At 33.3% G+C, this 20,158-nt stretch overlaps 1 long non-coding RNA gene across 1 annotated transcript; it reads left to right on the forward strand.

Annotated features, from left to right (window-relative positions):
• The first annotated feature begins 1,054 nt into the window (after positions 1–1,054).
• On the forward strand, positions 1,055–17,104 carry LOC149798002 (uncharacterized). The gene is made up of 3 exons (XR_016421938.1): positions 1,055–1,244; positions 9,232–9,330; positions 11,337–17,104. It is a non-coding gene; the product is annotated as an uncharacterized LOC149798002 (long non-coding RNA).
• Positions 17,105–20,158: the final 3,054 nt, after the last annotated feature.

Consider the following 20,158-nt stretch of genomic DNA (forward strand, 5'->3'; position numbering starts at 1 on the left):
TCTTCCATTCCTGTCTTTATAGTTGGATGTTGTGGTGGCTGCATTAACAATGAGCAATTATCAAAACATTCCATGTACGAGGAATTTAAAAAAAATGAAAAACATTATTTACATTGAAATGCATAGTTTTTTAGCATGACAAATAAGAGTATTTAAATACAGGTTACAATAAATCTGAAGAAAAAAAGAACTTTAAATCTGGAAAAAAAATAAGTTTTTATAAGTATACTTTAATGTTCATTTATTTTGCGACAAATGTACATCTACCAACCACCCAGATCATTTGGTTTGACCGATGAATCTTCTGTTTTTAGATCTATCTAAATAATTTATAATGTTACCAGGAAAATCTGCATCAGAGTTCATGTTGGTCTCGTGATCAACAATTTTTTAGGCTACTGTAATATTGAAGTTTAAATTTTTTTTATACAATACTGATTTGTTAATGCACAAATTATTTTAATTCGTAAAATAGAAATATAGATTTTTAAAAATGTTAGTTAAAACATACGGAGTCCTTTTCGCAGACTGTTGGTCCTTTTCGCGAAAAGGACCTATTTTTTAAACACTTTATGTTAAAAACAGATATATTAAATGCTTGTAAAATCAGTTACTACACAAAATTATTTCATTTGTTAAACTGTTAGCAATATCATCCTCGGTCCTTTTTACAGAAGGTAAGTCCTTGTCGTGAAATGAACCGGTCCTTTTTGCGAGGAGTCCTTTAAGCACTTTATGCCCGCCGCGGAATATGTATTAGGTCGTACACTCTTCTAACGTTGCCGAAGTAAACCGAATGACAAGGGAAGTGTTTGTCTGGTTCCCTGCTTAATATTCTTCAATCGTTACATTCCGCTATACTAATATATAGTAGTGCAATGCAGGGAACCAGACTTGGGAAGCATATGGAATTACATCAGAATTAATACTTCCAGTTCAGAATGCAGTTCTAGTCTATTTTTAGAACATTTTTTCCTCTCTCATTTTAGTGGTGATAGAAGAGTTTTATTTATGCATTTTTGATAAGGATTTAAAGGTAACTGTTTATTCTTGATAATATGAGCTCAGGGTGTTGTTGTCTCTATGTATTTTGGCGACAGTGCACAGTGAGTAATAAGGCCTTGGTGATGATCCGGAAGTGAAATATGGGTTCTATTTACATGCTGTTATGTTGACAGTCAATCATCTAAAAAAAGAGCAGGTCAACCTTTGACAAGAACTTCACCGTGAAGTCATCTTTGAAGGTATTTTAGATTAACATATGGTTTGCATTGATTGTCACACAGTGGAAAGGTCAGTACTGAGAAACAAATGTAGAGAACATATAGTAAAATTAATTGTGTACTATGTCCGTATAGATGTTCAAGTCAAATAAATAGAAAATCACAAATTGCAATGGCATATAAGAATTGAACAGTGAGGGCTATAAAAATACACAGATTAGGTATTGTACTAACTGAAATGGCTAAATAAAAATAGACATTAGTCAAATTATCACGCATGCCCACCGCAGACTTTAATATTTCCTGTTTTCGATAACCCAGCCTTGCTTAATTTAACTGAAATAATCCTTTGAATCGACAACTAGTATGTAAAAATTGACGTAAATAAGTCACATAACAGGATTAATGTCAAATATTTTTTTTAAAAATTAAATGTAAAAGTTATTTATCAAATTTATTATCAGGTTCTCCAGCTATGGGCCGGTCATTGTAATGCCATGTTTCGTAAGCGTCTGTCGACTATGATCAATCGTAGAATTTGAATGTATGTATTACCGAATAAGATGGATAGTAACTTACCAGACAACTATTGTTACTTGCTGGGACTTAGACGACGACAAGACAAGACATTCGAATTTAACCAAATAGAGCGCATATTCAGGAGCATGATATATGAACGTATTTTATGCATGCCGCTGAAAGTCTAGAACTCGCCTTGGGATCACTCGCCCCATGAATAGTCCTAAAATGTAAAACATAGCACATGTTGGTTTTGTTTTAGTGCTAGTCCTGAGGCCCAAAACAAATATCAGCGTCATGGTCTTACATGTAGGACTAGCTCCATGGAGAACCTATTGTTGACACTCCTTAGCCCCATCCCAGCACATATAGCTGGTTAGGACTTAGAAGTGACACCCTGTTTAAGTCTGAAAGTGTTTATGTTGTGGGTTTCCCCTGTCATCCCGTAAGGTCTGTAAGTGTTTTTGTTAAAAACCAATAATGCGGTATTATTGAATTTAGCAGGATTGATTTCTTTTTTATCCATCAAATCATATTGAGTTTTATTTATCCCAAGAAGCATAATCTGTGTACTTTCTTCCGATTTGTCAGGGCTGACAGTGGGCCTGATTTCCACAAATTTGCTTCGGATTAGGGTTGTACTATTAGCCCAGTGGCAGATTATTGCCATGGGCTAATTTCCTTCCGTTTTCCCTATTTGTGTAGGTTTTTTATAAGTGACTTTGCCAGAGTCAAATGTCTGTTTATGTATTTTAATTTTTTATTAAGAGATGTGTCTTGTATGTGTTTGTTTGATGTCAGACAGCATAACTATTTCAAATTTGTCAAGTCTTTTGTTTCAATCTATATCCCAAAAATAATAACTGTCTGAGTTTGTATTTTTGTTTTTTCAGTGTATGAAGTGCGTCTGTATATGCCATGGCATATAATATGTTGGAAGTTTTGTCCACTTATAGTGGTGGAAAAATTATTATGTTGTTTTAGTTTTTATTGATTGTGCCTTACCACTTGTTTTAGTCAAATAAGGGTGGAATTTCCTCATTGTGCAAGCATAAATGAAGAAGTCCATATTTATTAAGTTTAGTTGTTTTATGCCATAGCATATGGTTGGATTAATTATGTTTGTATTCTTTTTTTTTTCTTTTTTTTTTCCATGGATGTGATAACATCATAATGTTTTGGGGTTTTGATTTACTTTCTTGATCTACAAAATCAGAGTTTATGGCCGAGGTTCGACGTGCATATCCCTTGTAGGGAGTCTAGTTTAACCTTCCACTTGAAACCTCAACCATGGTCTGATTATTCAATAGTCATTTGTCCATAATGGAGCTTGACAAGAAAAACGGATTGAAATCATTGTAGGCGCGGATGTGATTAAAAACATTCAACCACGCATTATTCTTTTTTGTACTCTTTATTCATTTTAAAACATTTTGGTACAGTTCTCGGCAAATTGAAAGCTATACCGTGAAATTACTCATTAATCCATTGTTAAAAGGCATATTAGTGTCTTAATATCTGAAATATAAGTTGGATTTGTTATAGTGCTTTCTATTATTTTGTGCCGTGGCGCTATACCGACCATGGGATGTATCCTCGTTTTGGATTGGTAGATTTGAGTCTCTTGTATTTAGACTCAAATTTCACTGTTTGAAGGCAGGATGTACATTCCAGTGATTTGTTTGGAATTTTGTATTGAATTTTGAATATTTGTATTAGGATGGAGAGTCCAAGAACAGAATCTTTATTCATACTCTCTGCTTGAAGCCTCCATCATATTTTTCCAAGAATACTATTTCTTCTGTATTTCTTAACAGCCAAAGGTAAAAAAATTTCCAAAGATTATAAGGTTAAAATATGTAAAATTTTTGAAAATCAAATTTTATTTGTTTTTCTTTTTGGGTTATTAGTGGAGAGGCACATTTGGGTCCTTTTTAGGTGTCAGATGATGACTTTCCCTTTTTTGTACTCCACAATGATTTTGTATTTATACAATTTGGCTAATGAAAAGTTATTGATATTTATATATATATTAAGTCATGGGAGGCTCGCAGCTTAGGGTCCTTTACAGGTGTCAATATTGACCTCCCTAGTGTGGGCCCATCAATTTTTGTCTTCTTTTTCTTTTGATTTTGAATTTTAATATTTAATTTTGGAAGTTTGAAAACTAAAATTTTGAGAGTCAATCATATTTGTTGTTAATTTTAATTGTTGATGGAGAGGTACATGAGGGTTCTTTTTTAGATGTCGCAGTGTGACTTTCCCTTCACTATACCCCGTCATCTTAAGTTTTCTAAATAAGTCAAATTATTTTTATTTATAGTTATTGAAGCAAATTTTGTTTAGTACATGTCAAAACACATGTACACTATGGAAGCTACAATGGCGGATGTTGTTTATCCCCAGTTGTAGTAAACTTCATTGATTAATGGATGGAATGTCTGTCATGTATATTTCCTATCGCATGTGAAGCGGGGTCACGTGGTAGCCACCTGGTTCTATAATTAGATTGCTGTAAGTCCAGTGTTATTTGAACTAGCCTTTCTGGCTTTTCTGGACAATTCTGATGTTATTTAAATTAACCCTATTTAGGGTTATTCAGAAGTTTGAGCATCTGTGAAATAATAGTATTAATGATAATGGGTCTGGTGTTTTTTAACTAGCCATTAGACTTTCCATATTTTATTCTAATTCAGTTTTCCAGTTTTTATTTTTTCAAATTTCACTGTTTGAAGGCAGGATGTACATTGATGGCCATATAAATAAAGTTAATTACTGCACTGTATAGTTGTTTGTCATTAATCTAGGCTGTGTAGAGTAGGTTTAGCGGGTTGAAATTGCCTAGTTTATTGATAATTTTATTTATTATTTTTTGTCTGGGATTGTTTAGGTATCTACATTCTAAAATTATATGCTCTTTACTGATAGTTGCAGTGTCACATAACAGACATTTGAGTAAATAGTGTATAATATTTCTACGGTAGGCATTTTCTTGTGTCCACCAGGTAAATAAAGGTAGATGTTTCCTTGTTTGTTGGGCTCTTTGATCCCTTTACAGTGTCTCCATATGTTATGCCAATCTACATTAGGTACTTTAGTTTCTATGTGGTTAGGTTTAGGGTTGGATCCTTCTGATATTTGTCTTTCTAGTGTTTTTTTCTCCAAAGTTTGCCATATGTTTATATTAGATTGAAATTTTTTTATTGTCATGGTTATTTTATATGTACATCTAGGGGGGTTCCTTAGTGATATTTCTAAATTTTTATTGTTTTGGATTTCAGTTTTATTATTTAATAATTTTCCAAACCAGTATATGTATAGACCTTGCCAATAATAGGTAGGCTTTGGATATAAGTTGTTTAGTCTATACATTATATTTGTTTGTTGTTTGTTTATCAAATTGGGCAGACCTTGTCCTTCAAGTTCTGTTTTTTTTTGTAATGTTTTTTTTTTACACTTTATGAATTCTTTTCCAAGCAAAGTTTGTTATTAGTGAATCTATCTTGTCAAGATATAATTTTTCAAATTCTATAACATCAAATATTAACCATAATGTATAAATATGTTTTAGCTATTTGAATCTTATGACTAAAACTAAGGTTTCTATCCGTCCATATTTCTTTGTGTTGATCTAGTTTTTGTTTAATTTTAAAAAATTAATCATTTTACTCTCTTTTCCAAAAGTTATGCCAAGTGCATTGACCTGGTGTCTAATTTGTGTAGTTGGTAGTCCTGTAGAGTTATTTTTCCAGTTATCAATTAATAAGATTTCAGTTTTGTTGGCATTTATTTGTAAGCCTGAGGCTTTTCCAAAATTAATGTATTGATTAATCAAGTAAAAATATGATGATTTTATTGTTATAATGTTGGAACAATCATCCGCATGCTGAAAAGTTTTACATTCTATATTTATATTAGGTATTTTAATTTCTTTTATTTAGTGATCCTGCTGAATAGCTCTTTGTAAGGCTTCAATGCCTAATACATACAATAACATAGAAATGGGGCAGCCTTGCCTCACTGATCTTGAAATTTTAAAAGATTTGGTTTTAGCACCATTAGTCTGGACTTTTGAACTTATGTCATAGTAAAGGGTCTTAACCCAGTTAATAAAACCATTTCCAAAACCAAATTTTTTAAGTACATTTATAATACAGTTTATTTCAGTTCTATCAAAGGGGTTTTCCTGGTCAGTCAGGATAAGGGCACCTCCTATTTTATTTTCTTCCATGTATTCTAAAATTGTTTTGATTGATAAGGTATTATTTAGTATGTTTCTGTTTTTTTCCACCACATGTTTGGTGAGGGGTTAATGATTTCTTCCATGGTCTCTTTTATCCTATTAGCCAAAACTTTGCTTAATATTTTATAAACTAGATTTAAAAGGGAGATAGGTCTCCAGTTTTTGATTTCTTCTGGGATTCCTTTATTTTTAAAACTTAATGTGATAATTCTCTCTTTCATTGTTGTTGTCATTTCACCATTAGCATAAGAAGTATTATAGATATTTTTTAAAATTGGAATTAAATGTGGTTTAAATTTTTTATAAAAGTCTGCTGTAATTCCATCTGAGCCAGAGGATTTATTTAGTGCAGATTGGTCGATGGCAGCAGAGATTTCTTGTTCTGTTATTAGGGTGTCACAAGTTTCTTTAATTTCTTTATTGATTTGGGGTAAATTTATCTCCAAGATATTTGTTAATTATTTCATCATCAATATTTTGAGATTTGTATAAATTTTTATAGTATGTGTGTATGTATTCTAAAATGGGTTTCTTTCCTTTTATAGTATTATCATTATCTATTAATTTTGTTATATTTCTTTCTGTGGCTTTTCTAAGTTCTTCTTTCGCATATATATTTTTTCCAGTTTTATATAGGGAGTCAAACTTCCCTGCTCTTATTTTGATACCTTGAAGCTTATATTCTTCTAAGTAAGAGTTTTCTGTGAGTTTTCTTTTTCTTCCTTGGATATATGGGGGTTTTCAGTAATTCTTTTACACTCTTGTTCTATGAGTCTGTATTTTGTTGGATCATTTTACAATATTTTTTAGTTATATTAACTATTTCTTTTTTAATTTCTTCCCAGTAATAATAGGAATATTGGTAATCTATATCCAGTATATTTATTATTTCTTGTCTATATTTAGGGAGTTCAAGGGTGGAATTGTTCATTTTCCAAGTCCCTTTATCCCATTTATTCTATTTTTGTAATTTTAAAATTATTTCTATTGGACTGTGGTCTGCAATTTGTGTGGGTAGTATTTTGCTGTCAATAAGGTTATTAATTAATTTTTTATTGATATAGGCTCTATCTAATCTGGACTGTCCAGTTCTATAAGTGTGTGTAAATTCTTTTTTCCTAGGATATTTGTATCTATATAAGTCAGTTAGGCTATTGGTTGTTATGAAATCTTTCATGTGTTTTTGGAATCTTTTATCATAATTTGTTAGTCCATTGGTTTTATCACAATCTTCAATAACATAAAGTCTCCTATTATTAAAGTATTTTCCATATTATATGGTTGTAGATATTTTTTTAATTTGTTGTAGTAGTCTATCTTTTTATTTTTATTGACTGGTGCATACACATTAAATATATGAAAATTATTAAAATTTAAATGTACGAGTCTCCCCTTAAAGTCTATAGTGTTTCAATATTTTTCCATTGGGAGTGTGCCCATTTTGTTATGGATAATTATTCCTACTCCTGAATATAAATCTTTTCTATTTGTATTGACTAAAAAGAGAGCATTTAATTTATCTTCTATGTGTTTGATATTTTTCGAAGATATCTGGTGTAGCTCTTGTAAACAGATAAAATCATATTTTTGTGCTATTTCAATAATTTTGTTAGCTTTTGAAAGATCAAAGCCATTTGTATTAAGTGATAAGATGTTGAATCTGTCCCTTGGAGAAATCATCATTCCAGGTGTCAGGAAAAGTCGCCCCGAAGATCATAGATACTAATTTAGAGTGTTGCCCAATGATGGATACCGCTTTATATGGAGATACATCATGCTACATGTCTGTGGCATGATGCTCCAGTGCTAGACATCACTATAAACTGCCACATGCAGACACCTTAGCGATATGACTGAATTTTTTTTTAAAGCTACGTTAAAAATCCATATCACATACACATACATGTGCATCATTTAGGACTTAATCACGCTTAAATTCAGATATCCCCCACCCACCTGTTCATTTCTATAGCAAGTGTTTACTTATGCCCTGTGTATGTTGGACTATTATTGCTGGTCATTGCAGAATAACATTTTGCTGTTGTTGATTCTGTTTATAGTACAAGTCACAGGACATGTAGGCATTCAGCACCAACTATTTCAGTAATTGGTGTCATTTTTTATAATTTGATTCTACATACCTTTGGAAGGTCATTATTTAGATGCCCTGAGAGGTCCCAGCAGCAAAATCAGTATTAAAGTATGTAGATATTTTGACAAAATGAACCTAAAGGTGTGATCCAGTACAATCTGGATTGAATGCTGCGCACTGTGATGTCACATTGAAAGCTACACATATTGATAAACAAATTTGTACTACCCTCGATTGTGATGCTGGACATGCTCTTTTTTTAACCCAAGTTCAGTACATGGCCACCATTGTAAAAGTTCATAGCGATAGATATTTGTCTGGAAGTTTCATGGAGGCAGTTAAGGTGTAGAGCATTCAGTAATCAGGATTGAATAGACTTTGGTTAAATAAAATTAGTGTTAAATTTTAAAAGAACAATTTATATTTAATTAAAAATGAGTAAATGTGCATAAATGACCCATGTGACTTGTACTATAGTAATGTCACCATTGTGTGGTGTTATATCATTATATCAGACTTGTGTGTTTGAAACTTACCAAAAACAAGATGACATAATAATGTTTGTGGTATCCTAGATAGTAAAAACTTAAGTGTAGCCTCATTTACTTCAGCATATATCTGATTATTTTAAGGTTTCCTAATTTACCTCATAAGCTTTGTCTCCATCCCAAAAAAAACATTGTAACTGTCTATTTAACTATTTATTATGATTATAGAAAGGGATTTCTCAGATAAGGAAAAGTGTAGCTGTAAAGGTAGTGATTTGCAACAATTAGTATATTTCACAGATCAGGTATGTGGTAGCCATACAGATAGCTTTACGTAAATTATATACTTGGTGGCCAATTCAGTAGACTTTCAAAATGAGGTGTGAATTGTTTTTTCCAATTAAATTGAAAAGGAACTATGTGAATAGCCTTAGTGAATAAATATAAATATATATAATATAACAATATTAGTTGTACATTCCTTTGTCAACCTAATAGTATCCAGATATCAGTCATGGCATCAGTATTGTGGCCATGCATTGATTTAACTATAAGATGGACAATGTATGTATCTCTTTTCTCCATTAATGATCAAGATGTTCATATGTGTCTCTTTTCTCCATTAATGATCAAGATATTCATATAGTACAATTTGTTTTTATTTAGCTGAACACTGGCAGTTTGTTTTGGGAGAATATCCCCTGGGCTGACTGTGTCTACCATTGTGCTGAATCTGCAAGTGGATTTAAAGTTCTGTCATGGCAGGTTCGTGAAAAACCTATCAACAACAATTTTATTTTAGTGGTGATGTATCTCACTTTTTTAAAATGATAGTTTTATTTCCTTTTCTTATTCTTTTTAAAAACACTGAATATACCATATTTACAGTATACATTGGGTCAGCTAAAATTAATTTTTAAAATAATATTTTGGTGAACTGTATGTTTTTCCAAGTTTTAGGTTGTGGGACAACTTTTAAATCATTCAAAAATTACATGCCAGCAAATGCACTCAAATTTAAAATGTATTAAAGTGTGTTCTTGAGATAAAACACTTTAATCCACTGCAGCATCTTCTCATCAACCCAACCATTCTCCTGCAAACATACGATCCATGCTTTCGGTGCATAAATATTTTTTAGCATCCTCATGCTGTTAACAATTACCATTGGAGACAACTCATCTCCTGAAGTGGAAACTGCAAAGACTAAAGTAAAACATTTTGTCTGCACAATTCATGCAAATTTTCACACTTTTAAGACTGGCCTGATTGCTGCGAAACCGATGGGTTTCTTGTCATTGTTCCTGAATTAAATATATTGAGAATTATATGTTCTTTTTGTATCTGTCTTTCGTTTAATATTATTGAATTTTTGTACAACAACATTAAAAAGGAGTTTATTGTTGATATCAGATGACTATTGGACCAACGATATCATTGTTGGAGTTGTGAAGTCATCTGACAAGTAACACAGATGGCTAAATTCATCTGAGTAGTAACACAAATGTTTCATATATGGTGTAGTTTTGTCTAGTCTGTCAGCGGATTAAAGACATAATGATTATAATACTTGCCATACTTTCCATTTTTGAGAAAATAAATAATTTTCCTATCAATTTGATATAGCATAGTTTAAATTTGCTAGGCCTGCTGGTAATTGACTACCATATGCCGCTACCGCACAGTGGCAGCAAATTCCTAATTTTTTTTATGCAAATGCTCTGACCTCACACCTGAACCTAGAAGACCAAATGTGAAAAACAGGATTTGTATATTCATAGGAAATCCAGATTAGAAAACAGACTGCTATTCATTTTAAGCCAAATTTGTTGTCCAAAATGTTGAATCGTTTAGCTGAACTTTGGTGTGAAACTATTACACAGTGACATTTGCTTGAAGCATTGGTTTCAGATCTTAAATAGAACACAGGAGAAATGGGAAATTGTCATCCCTTTTATTATGTATTCAAAAACAAAACAAGCCCCTGTATCAGTACAGGTTTGAGGACTGGTTTATCAGTTACAAGAAGACAATTTGATTTTAAAGAAATTCAGTTGTTGTTTATGCAGCAGTTATAATTTTTAAGGCTTTTTGTCAAAATTTAAATCAACCCTTTTTGTAAATGTTTTTAAATGATTGATGTTAAACCAGATCATTTTAATGAGATTAGGTTGTTTGAAAAATTTTGTTTGGGTTTTTGGCACAGATAAGTTTAAAGTTAAACTGTTTTTGTTTCAAGAAAAGATTCTAATACTTAGCATTTATTTTATATTCCTACTGTGATAGGAAATGTTTACATTGTATAGCTTGCATATATTGCTATAGAATTCTTTAGAATTAAAGGTTTGAAAGGAAGCAAAACTAATCTTTGTTCATTATGTTGTTTCTGACTATTTTGGAGAGTCTTGAAAGATAAACAGCTTTAGATTTAGAAAATGCATGTTTTATAATCCAAAATGTTCTTTAATTCCATTCAGTAATGGTCATATGTGAATCTTGAACAAAGTAATTTCATCCTGGAAAACGTCTGGAAATGACCTGAAAATTTATATTTAGAAAAGCATGGGAACCATGTTTGTAACTACTGCTTTTACAGTTGACCAGTGAAGGTAAAATCTGATATTTAGATTTGATCAATTTTTCCATCACTATTCTAGAAATATTATAAATAATAAGCTATTATTTTTTTTAAAAATGCAGCATGGGTAACATATATATACTTTTCCTTTTGCAGTAACATTATAACTGTTGAAACTGTTCTTTCATTGTAGGTATTCTGCTGTCCAGGTTGTCCTGTGAAATTCACTAACGAAGACTTTATTTTGAACCATTAATTGTGCAGACATGTTCCTTATAGAAAGAAAATAGAGATGATGTGTATGTTTCTTGAATCATTTATTGCAAAATCTGAAATAACTGCAGACCTGTTTACCCATCCATATTTAACCGTATTTATACAGAATAAAGTACATCAGTATGGTCATTGATCTGAAAATACGATTTGTGGATGCATTTATTTATTAATTTTTTTAAGTGGTTTTTATTCCGTTTTGTTTTGTTGTATCATCTTTTCAATCCGCGTCCATGTCCGCAGTCTGTGCCACATCATGGAGTTTAACATTCTCAGCATCCGGTTGTTTAAACAAAGAAAATTGTTGATGATAAGAAAGTTTCAGCATGGAAATGGAAAGTCTGAAAATAGAAAGCAGCATTTTCTACCAGTCTATAATACTATGTGGCCATGCCTTAAACCATCGTCTGAAAGAGAACTTAGACTTTTCCTATGCAAATGGTGGATGGAATGACTGTTCACGGCACGTGGAATCAGAAAGTCATGCAAAATTGGAATCATTAGTGAAGGGAAATAGAAATGTTTTGTCAATGATGAAGGGAAAGGAAGTCAGTGATTTCAAAAGCAAATAATATGTGCTGAGGTGATTCTCTGTGAGTTGATCATAAATATGACTTTGTCATTGAGCACAGCTGACAAGTTAACAGATTGAAGCAATGACAAATGTGTTCCCAGATTCCAAAATTTCACAAGGTATTTAGAAGCAATCCATCACTGTAAATGTTAACAAAGCTGATACCAAATTATATGAAATAAATAAGATTGCCTTCACCTATCTAGATGAACTTATTATTTTCTGAGATGATGGGTGGTGGTAACAATTTCTGTCATAATGGTTTGTATTAAGTCTTCCTTAACCATGCAAAATGTAGAGATTTGGCTTTATTTTAAATGTTATGGATATGTATGAAGCTGAGAAAAGAGATTTTCTAGAGAAAGTAACAGAGGTAAATAACAGCAAGGATTTGGGTTTGTGGAGGTATTCCTTTGTGGGTTTTTATCACTGTAATATAAACATGTTTAAGTCAATGGTCAATATCTACAGATTTTGCCATGAAGACAGAGTTGCCTGAATATCAGCATCTTTTCAAACTAGGAGTTATTTATAGAATATTGTATCATCAATGTGTTGTGCAATACTACATAATGGTAATTATAGTGTATTTATAGTGTCTACTATTTGTGCCCTGTTTCACAGGTGATGTGTGCTGTGTTAAGATGCTAGAAACACTGAATGAAAATACTGACAGGCACTGCTTAAAATACTGACAAGAAAATGTATGGGTAAACAGGTCTGTAACTGTTCAAAATTAGCCCAATTAATTTGCTTCTTCTGGGCATCCTTAAATGCATTAAAAGTTATTGTATTATATATTTGATGTTTTCAGTGATACAAAGTTTTATTGATTGCATTTTTGAGCATATTAAGTACAAAAGTATTGTTTTTTGTTAAAGTACTAATCAGCTCATTGTTTCATCCATGTAAACCTTTTTTGAATAGAATGTGAAATATTAATTTTAAAACAATACAATATCAATGTATTATATATATATATATATATATATATATATATATATATATATATATTGTGTTACATAAAAATGTGAACTAAAAATAATTATTTTGGGTCCTTGGGTTATGGCTGTCATCACCAGTTTTGAATGAGGAAAACTTGTACTACTTCGCTGGTTTCCTATTTTTACTGAAAACCCTACTTAACTAATTCAATTGTGCATTTTTTTAAAATTAATTTGTAAGACCTGTTATATCTCCCATGTCCAGTTCTTTACTGTAGGAAACCTCATTCCATCCTCCAGATAGTAACAACACAGCTGTAAAAGCAAGTTTGATTTGTCAGAAGTTAGCATTGCAAAAACTGTTTACAACCAATTTAGAACAATACCAGAAAATCATTTGCATTGAACATGACATTATCACTCAGTTTATAGAGTGCCATTTCATGGATTCAAAGAACAAGCAGTTTCAACTGTTTGAGGATGCTGCTATCAATATATCCACATTTCCAGATTGTACTGAGGGAGTGTTCATATTTACTTTACTTAAAATTAGATAAGATTTATTTGTAAGTGTGATAATATCTTCCTTATGTGTATAGTAAATAAGTTTTCACGTTTTTAACACTTTAGCATATTTAAGAGTGGAATACTATTGTCACTGTTTAATCATAAGAGCATCACATTTCTTTGTTTGCCCGTTTAATAGTTCTTTTAATATTTTTTTAATATTTTATATTTATTGTCTTTATTATTTTCCCCCATACACAGGTAGCAGTGGGTCTGGGATCCATCCCACTGACTACCTCACAGCTCATTATAAGTGAACATTACCATACAGGGAATAGTTGTTAACACTAGTACATAGTATTATATTGTACAGTATTTCTAAATTCTATACAGAGCTTATTATTGGCAAAGAGAGAGAACTTGGACATGAAAAATGAAATATTGTTAAGATTAAGTTGGCCAGTAAATTAAAAAGTTTACTTGTCTGTATAAAAGACCAACCTGTCCTTATTTTCATAGTTAGAACAAATAGTGGAAGACAGGACTGTTAAAATGTTTACTTTTTTTAAATGCATGCAATATAGATCTGTGACATCTAAAATGTACTGTATATTTCAGTTTCTCTTAATTTTGGGCTTTTATGGTCAGGCTCTACAACTTTAACAGAAATGCATTCCTGGTCCAGGGATGGTCCTGGCTTTTAAAAAGCTGTCGCAAAAAAAAATCGCCAACCTCAATATTTTGTCGCCAATTTTCAAAAAGTGTCGCCAAAACAAGTAGTGTACATTTTTCCAAGTGTTAATTTAGTCTATTAATGTAACAGGCAATGAAAATTACAAAAGATGGGTTAGTTAATACTTTAATTACAACAAAGCATTAACAAAATGTTACAAAGTGTTACATGAAGATCCGTCGCGATTTTAGGGCTGCCCACTTGTTGAATGCAGTTTCAAAGTCTAATTTTTCACATCTGTACATGCTGATTCTCATTAAATTCTCGAGAGATGAGATGCAGAGCTTATTTCTGATGTCAGTTTTTATGAGGTTCATCATACGGAATCCACGTTCACAGTTTACAGTGCTGACAGGTGACACCAGTAGCCTCTCAGCAGCCCCCCCCCCCCTTGGCTAGCTTCACAAAGCTTGTAGCGAATTGCTTCCTAACTCCCAAGAATGATCACTGAATGCGGTATAAATTTTCTCGACAAGAAAAATAGGATCTCCGTGAGTCAACACCTGGCAATACTGGACCGTATATATAAGCATAAATTCACACCCAATTTAGGGATTCTTTCACTCCTGTATTTTGAGAAATAAATAATTATTATTAATTATGCAAAACTGTTTTTTTTTTTGCTATTTCTTGTTGCGGAGTTTAAGTCTCTGCAGCCGTAACACGGGACTGATGGCAAAAGGAAAAGATCAATGAGTAAAATGCTGCACAGGCGACAGATGTAACTGTGATTGAGATTTTTTCCATTTGTTTTGTATTTATACACAGTAGTCGGTACTTCAGAGGTTATCAGTTTTCTATGAAGGTTCAGCAAAACTATTGTATTGGTATATGTATGAAAAAAACAGAAGGATTAGCCATACAATTAATTGTATCTGTTCTATTCGCGTCTTCAGAAGTCGGTCAGTTGTAGGTATAGTGCGGTAGCATGATTGACTGTATCGCAGCATACAGTCCTCAGCCCAGATGTCAGCATAAGCAGATTATGATGTAACAATGCACTGTAAAGATGGGGTTGTCCATAAGAACAAAGGATCGTTTGTGTAACAGATTGATTCCAATGCATTGCTTAGTCAAGTTTGTGGCTTCCTTTCATTCTGCCTTTTAATTTATCCAGTCCAAATCCATGATTGTATGTACAAATTAAATAACCAAAAAGTATGTCACCAAAAAAATCGCCAGATGGGATATTTTTGTCGCCAATAAGGAAAAAAAATCGCAATTTGCAACATTGGCGAAGCCCAGGACGATCCCTGCTGGTCTCTAACTGCTGAATCAGTACTTATGTCTATCACTCTGTCTGAATCACCCACATTATCAGATTTTAATTGAAATACATTGTGCTTTGCACTTTTTGATTTCTTAACATCTCTTCTTGTGACGATCTGTTCCACAAACAATTCACTGGTTTTTGTTAGCATGAGGGTAATTTCTTACATATATTCAAAGCTGCGATTGTTCAATCTTTGTTGGCATTGTTCCACAGAAACTTCTGCAGCCTTCTTTGTTTATCATATTTCCTGTCATAGTAAAGTTTAATTTTACCCAGTTATGTTGGCTTTTCATTCATCTTTTCTTCATCTAGTCCAAGCTTTATAAGAAAACAATCCATTTAGATGCATTCCAGGGAATATTCATCATAGTTACACATCATGGTTTCAAGGAATCCATCAACTGGTTCAAACAAGCAGTTTCCTCAGGGGAAGCCCTATCCTCTAGTCAATGAATTTTTTTTTGATATAACCATCAAAGGATATTGCCTCAACCATTACTGTGCACTACTTCCATTGGTTGTATCCATAGAAGCTGTGGTTGGTTTCAGTCCTAATCGATAAATTTCAGCATTTCATTAAATACACAGCACAGTGGTATGGTACTCACCAGTAAGTATGAATGATGTTTCTGTAAACGTCACTCAGACCAAATTGGAACTCCTGCCTTTTCAAGTTACAGGCCAAAATTTACTTGTCCACGGACAATTAACCATGCAGAAGTTACTCATCCATAAGAACAAATTTCTGACTTGGACATGGACAATGGATTTATGCACCACTGGAGGGAGGGAGGGAGAGAGCGAGACAGAGAGAAAAGAAAGTATATTTATTGTACTAGTTCTATTAATTTGGATATATGTGATAATTTAAAAATGTAGCATTTAATTAATATTTTCAAATACATTATTTTGATGAAGATTAATAATATATATTCTAGTCAGAAAATATTTACAAAAATTATATATACTTTATGTCTTGTCTTCAGTTATTGTCCTGACACAAAAATTGTGTATAATACTAAACAGAAATCTTAATAGAGATTCAGAAATCATTTCAGTTCTTTGATGTATAAATTTGATAGCTATTCCAATTCAGAATATTTCTGTATATTGGACAGTTTGTTTTCCTTTTATTTATTTTTTCTTCCACAAATACTAATACTAGAGTACCTGCAAGTCAACTCCTGTTGGACAGGATGACATGTCATTAATTTATTAGTAGTTTTAACTGCTCAGCTTCTTAAACATGTAAATGGCATAGTATCAGGTTTCTTCCCCCTTCCTTTCATTATGATATATAGTCAGTAATTCTTTTGTTTACCCCATATTTCTATGTACGTTTTAGGCCATTCAGTACATGGGTCTTTCTTTTGCTCTGTTACAATATGTCCATTTGTGAAATTGACCAGAGCTGTTACCCCTTAGAATATTGACCTACTGATGTTTCTTTTTCGTATTATCAGTTGTCATGTATTTTATTGGGTTTAAATGAAAGGCTTCAGACATCTTCATGTGATGAACTTTTTAAACACTATTTTTTCAATATTTGTATTTGAACAGCTATGTTGATGTATCCATTGTTATTAAATTATGAATGTTTTCAAAATAGTTTTATGCTATTCTAGTGGCTGGGAATATATAATAAATGATTATTGTTTGTTTGTTTCTTTCACTTTCTCACTGTCTCTTGGACTGTCTCTCTCAGTCTGTCTGTCTCTGCCACTTGCTCTATCACTCTGTCTCTTGCTATCTCTCGCTTGGTCTCTAGCTCGCTCAGTCTCGCTTGTGCCATATCTCTCTCTCTCTCTCTCTCTCTCTCCTGCTAACTACACTTTGACTGTGTACTGTTCGTTCTAGTGTATGTGCACACTGGTTTTTGTTTGTTCCTTATGACCCAGAAAAACAACTAATAATTGACACCAACTCCCCACAGATTGCGTTGCACCTAGGTAAATATCAGTTCACACCTGACAAGTGATACACGTATACAAACCCTGCAAGCACGTATGTTAAGAAAACACTGACTATTGTTCTCCAATCTGTACTCGTATCCTTGATCAGCGACAGCAAATCCCCCTCATATAAACCTTGGTCACTTTTCTAACCAAATGGCGACAAAGAACGGTGTTTAAATCAACAAATAGACTAAGCATTTACAAATTCTCCTGTACTTCTTTTTATTTATTCAATAAAATAATTAAAATTTTTTCACATAAATAATATCATTAAAATACACTTCTGATCAATAATGTATTTTCACATTTCACTTCTTCCCAAACACACGTACACACACATTGATATTTGATAACAGATTTACGTTTATCCAGGGGGCCCCAAGTGGCTGATTGGTCTAAAGCGCTCACCGTTCCGGATCACTGCCATCTTACCTCCGTCTGCGTGGGTTCGAGTCTTAGGCACGGCTAACATTGGTATGTGAGAAAGCCTGCCAGTAGCTTCTCGTGGGTCGGTGGTTCTTCCCAAGGTTTTCCAGGGTTCTGCCTCCACCAGTTATACTGGCGGCTATGTATAGCCTATCTTGTGCTGAAAAATGACGTTAAACCCAACAACAGCAACAACAATTATCCGGCATTGGAAACTTTTTACGACAAAAGGGACATATGAATCGTAAACCTCCGATGATCGGTCCGCTCGATATAGCACCAAAACATATATTTTACATTATAGTGAGCGCTGTAGAGACATACAGAAGAACGGATTTTACATAGGCCTCGCCAAGGCCGATATAGCAAAGCAAACCACATGATACATTTCTCGGGCATTACCGAGATATTGAGGAAATACTTCACATATAACCCTAACCCTACGTGACAAAAATCCATTTTCCTACCAAACCTCTGTACTGATTTTTGTGAAGTATCAATCAGGCTCCATGAAATATGTATTGCAATGAAAACTTAATCCAAATTGCCGTCCGTTTGTATATTATTACCAGAAAATCGTACCCTAACCTATGATAAACCTGTGAAAGAATCCCAATTTCTCCCAAACAACTCAACCGATTGTCATGAAGCAAGAACCGATATTTCAGGCTCCATAAGACGCGTATTGCAGTGAAAAGCGATTCAAATCGCCCTCTCCATTCTTGGGTTATTACCAGAAGCATGTAACCCTAACACTAAACTTGGACACTAACCCTAACTCACAAGAATCCGATTTTCTTTTGAATGCATCGACCGATTCTCACCAACAAGGTATAGTTGAGTTGTTCTCCTCAAGATGCATCATTGGACACGCGTATCGTAGAACTCCGATGATCATATAGAACTCTTTTTGATCCGTCCGTTCGCTAAATAACAAACATTCATTTCACATTATGGTGGCGTTGAAGGTGGCAGACAGATGGATGAACCATATTTACATATGTCTTGCCTGGGCCAATCTAGCAAAGCAAACCACATGGCAAATTTCCCAAGCATTACAGAGATATTGAGAAACTAGTGATCTAGCAACTTGGCGATTTCACTTCAAGCAGATTGTCATACGGTACTTGCCTGGAGGACATGCTTTTTTCCTCCAATTTATCTCGTACAGGGTCTGCTTTTGCACTCGAATCCGAGTATCTCCGTAACCTTTCTAACTACCTTCATGGAATAGGTGTCTCAGCATGCGTCTTGTCTGGGCGCATCTGGCAGTGCCAATGCCATGAAATGATTCCTAGGGGTTACCAAGATATTCACTGAAAAAGAAGAAAATCCTCTAAAAACTACAAAATCCAACTTTCGCTCAAAATGCTAAAACTTGGCTAAAAATCTCAATAAGATATCGACTTTTTTGAAAGAAATATCTACTGGGCTCCACGATGAACGTATTGCAGTTACAGCGGCATCTAAATCATGCTTTCCGTTTGTGCGTTATTACCAGAAAACCCTAACCCTAACATATGATAAATCTATGGGAAATCACAAGAATCCAATTTTATCCCAAGCTGCTTGACCGATTTTTATGAATGGACTACCTATCTACTGGGCTCCATGATGCACGTATTGCAATGAAAGTGGCATCTAAATCACACTATCCGTTCGTGCGTTATTACCAGAAAACACTAACCCTAACCTATGATAAACCTATGGGAAATCACAAGAATCAAGTTTTCTCCCAAACCATTTTGCGAACTGTTACGAACGAAGTGTCTATCTGGCTCCAAGAACCACGTATTTCAGTGAAAACTGCGTCCAAATCGCAATAATATCACTCAGTCCGTTCTTAAGTTATTACAAGAAAACTGTTAACCGTAACCGTAACATATGATAAACTTATGGGAAATCACAAGTTTAAAGTTTTTTCCTAAACCACTGTATCGTCTTTTATGAATGAAATATCTATTGGGCTCCACGATAATGTATTGCAGTTACAGCGGCATCTAAATCATGCCTTCCGTTCGTGCGTTATTACCAGAAAACTATAACCCTATCCTATGATAAATGTATGGGAAATCACAAGAATCAAATTTTCTCCCAAACCGCTTGACTGATTTTCATGAACGGAATACCTATCTTTTGGGCTCCATGATCCACGTATTGCAGTGAAAGTGGCATCTAAATCACACTATCCGTTCGTGCATTACTACCAGAAAACAGTAACCCTAACCTATGAAAAACCTATGGGAAATCACAAGATTCCAGTTTTTTCCCAAACCATTTTGCGAACTGTCATCAACAAACTATATATTTATCCGGCTACAATAACCACG

The sequence above is a fragment of the Sinohyriopsis cumingii genome, chromosome 6, assembly GCF_028554795.1.
Source record: "Sinohyriopsis cumingii isolate HCF-2022 chromosome 6, ASM2855479v2, whole genome shotgun sequence".
In the NCBI taxonomy this organism is placed as follows: domain Eukaryota; kingdom Metazoa; phylum Mollusca; class Bivalvia; order Unionida; family Unionidae; genus Sinohyriopsis; species Sinohyriopsis cumingii.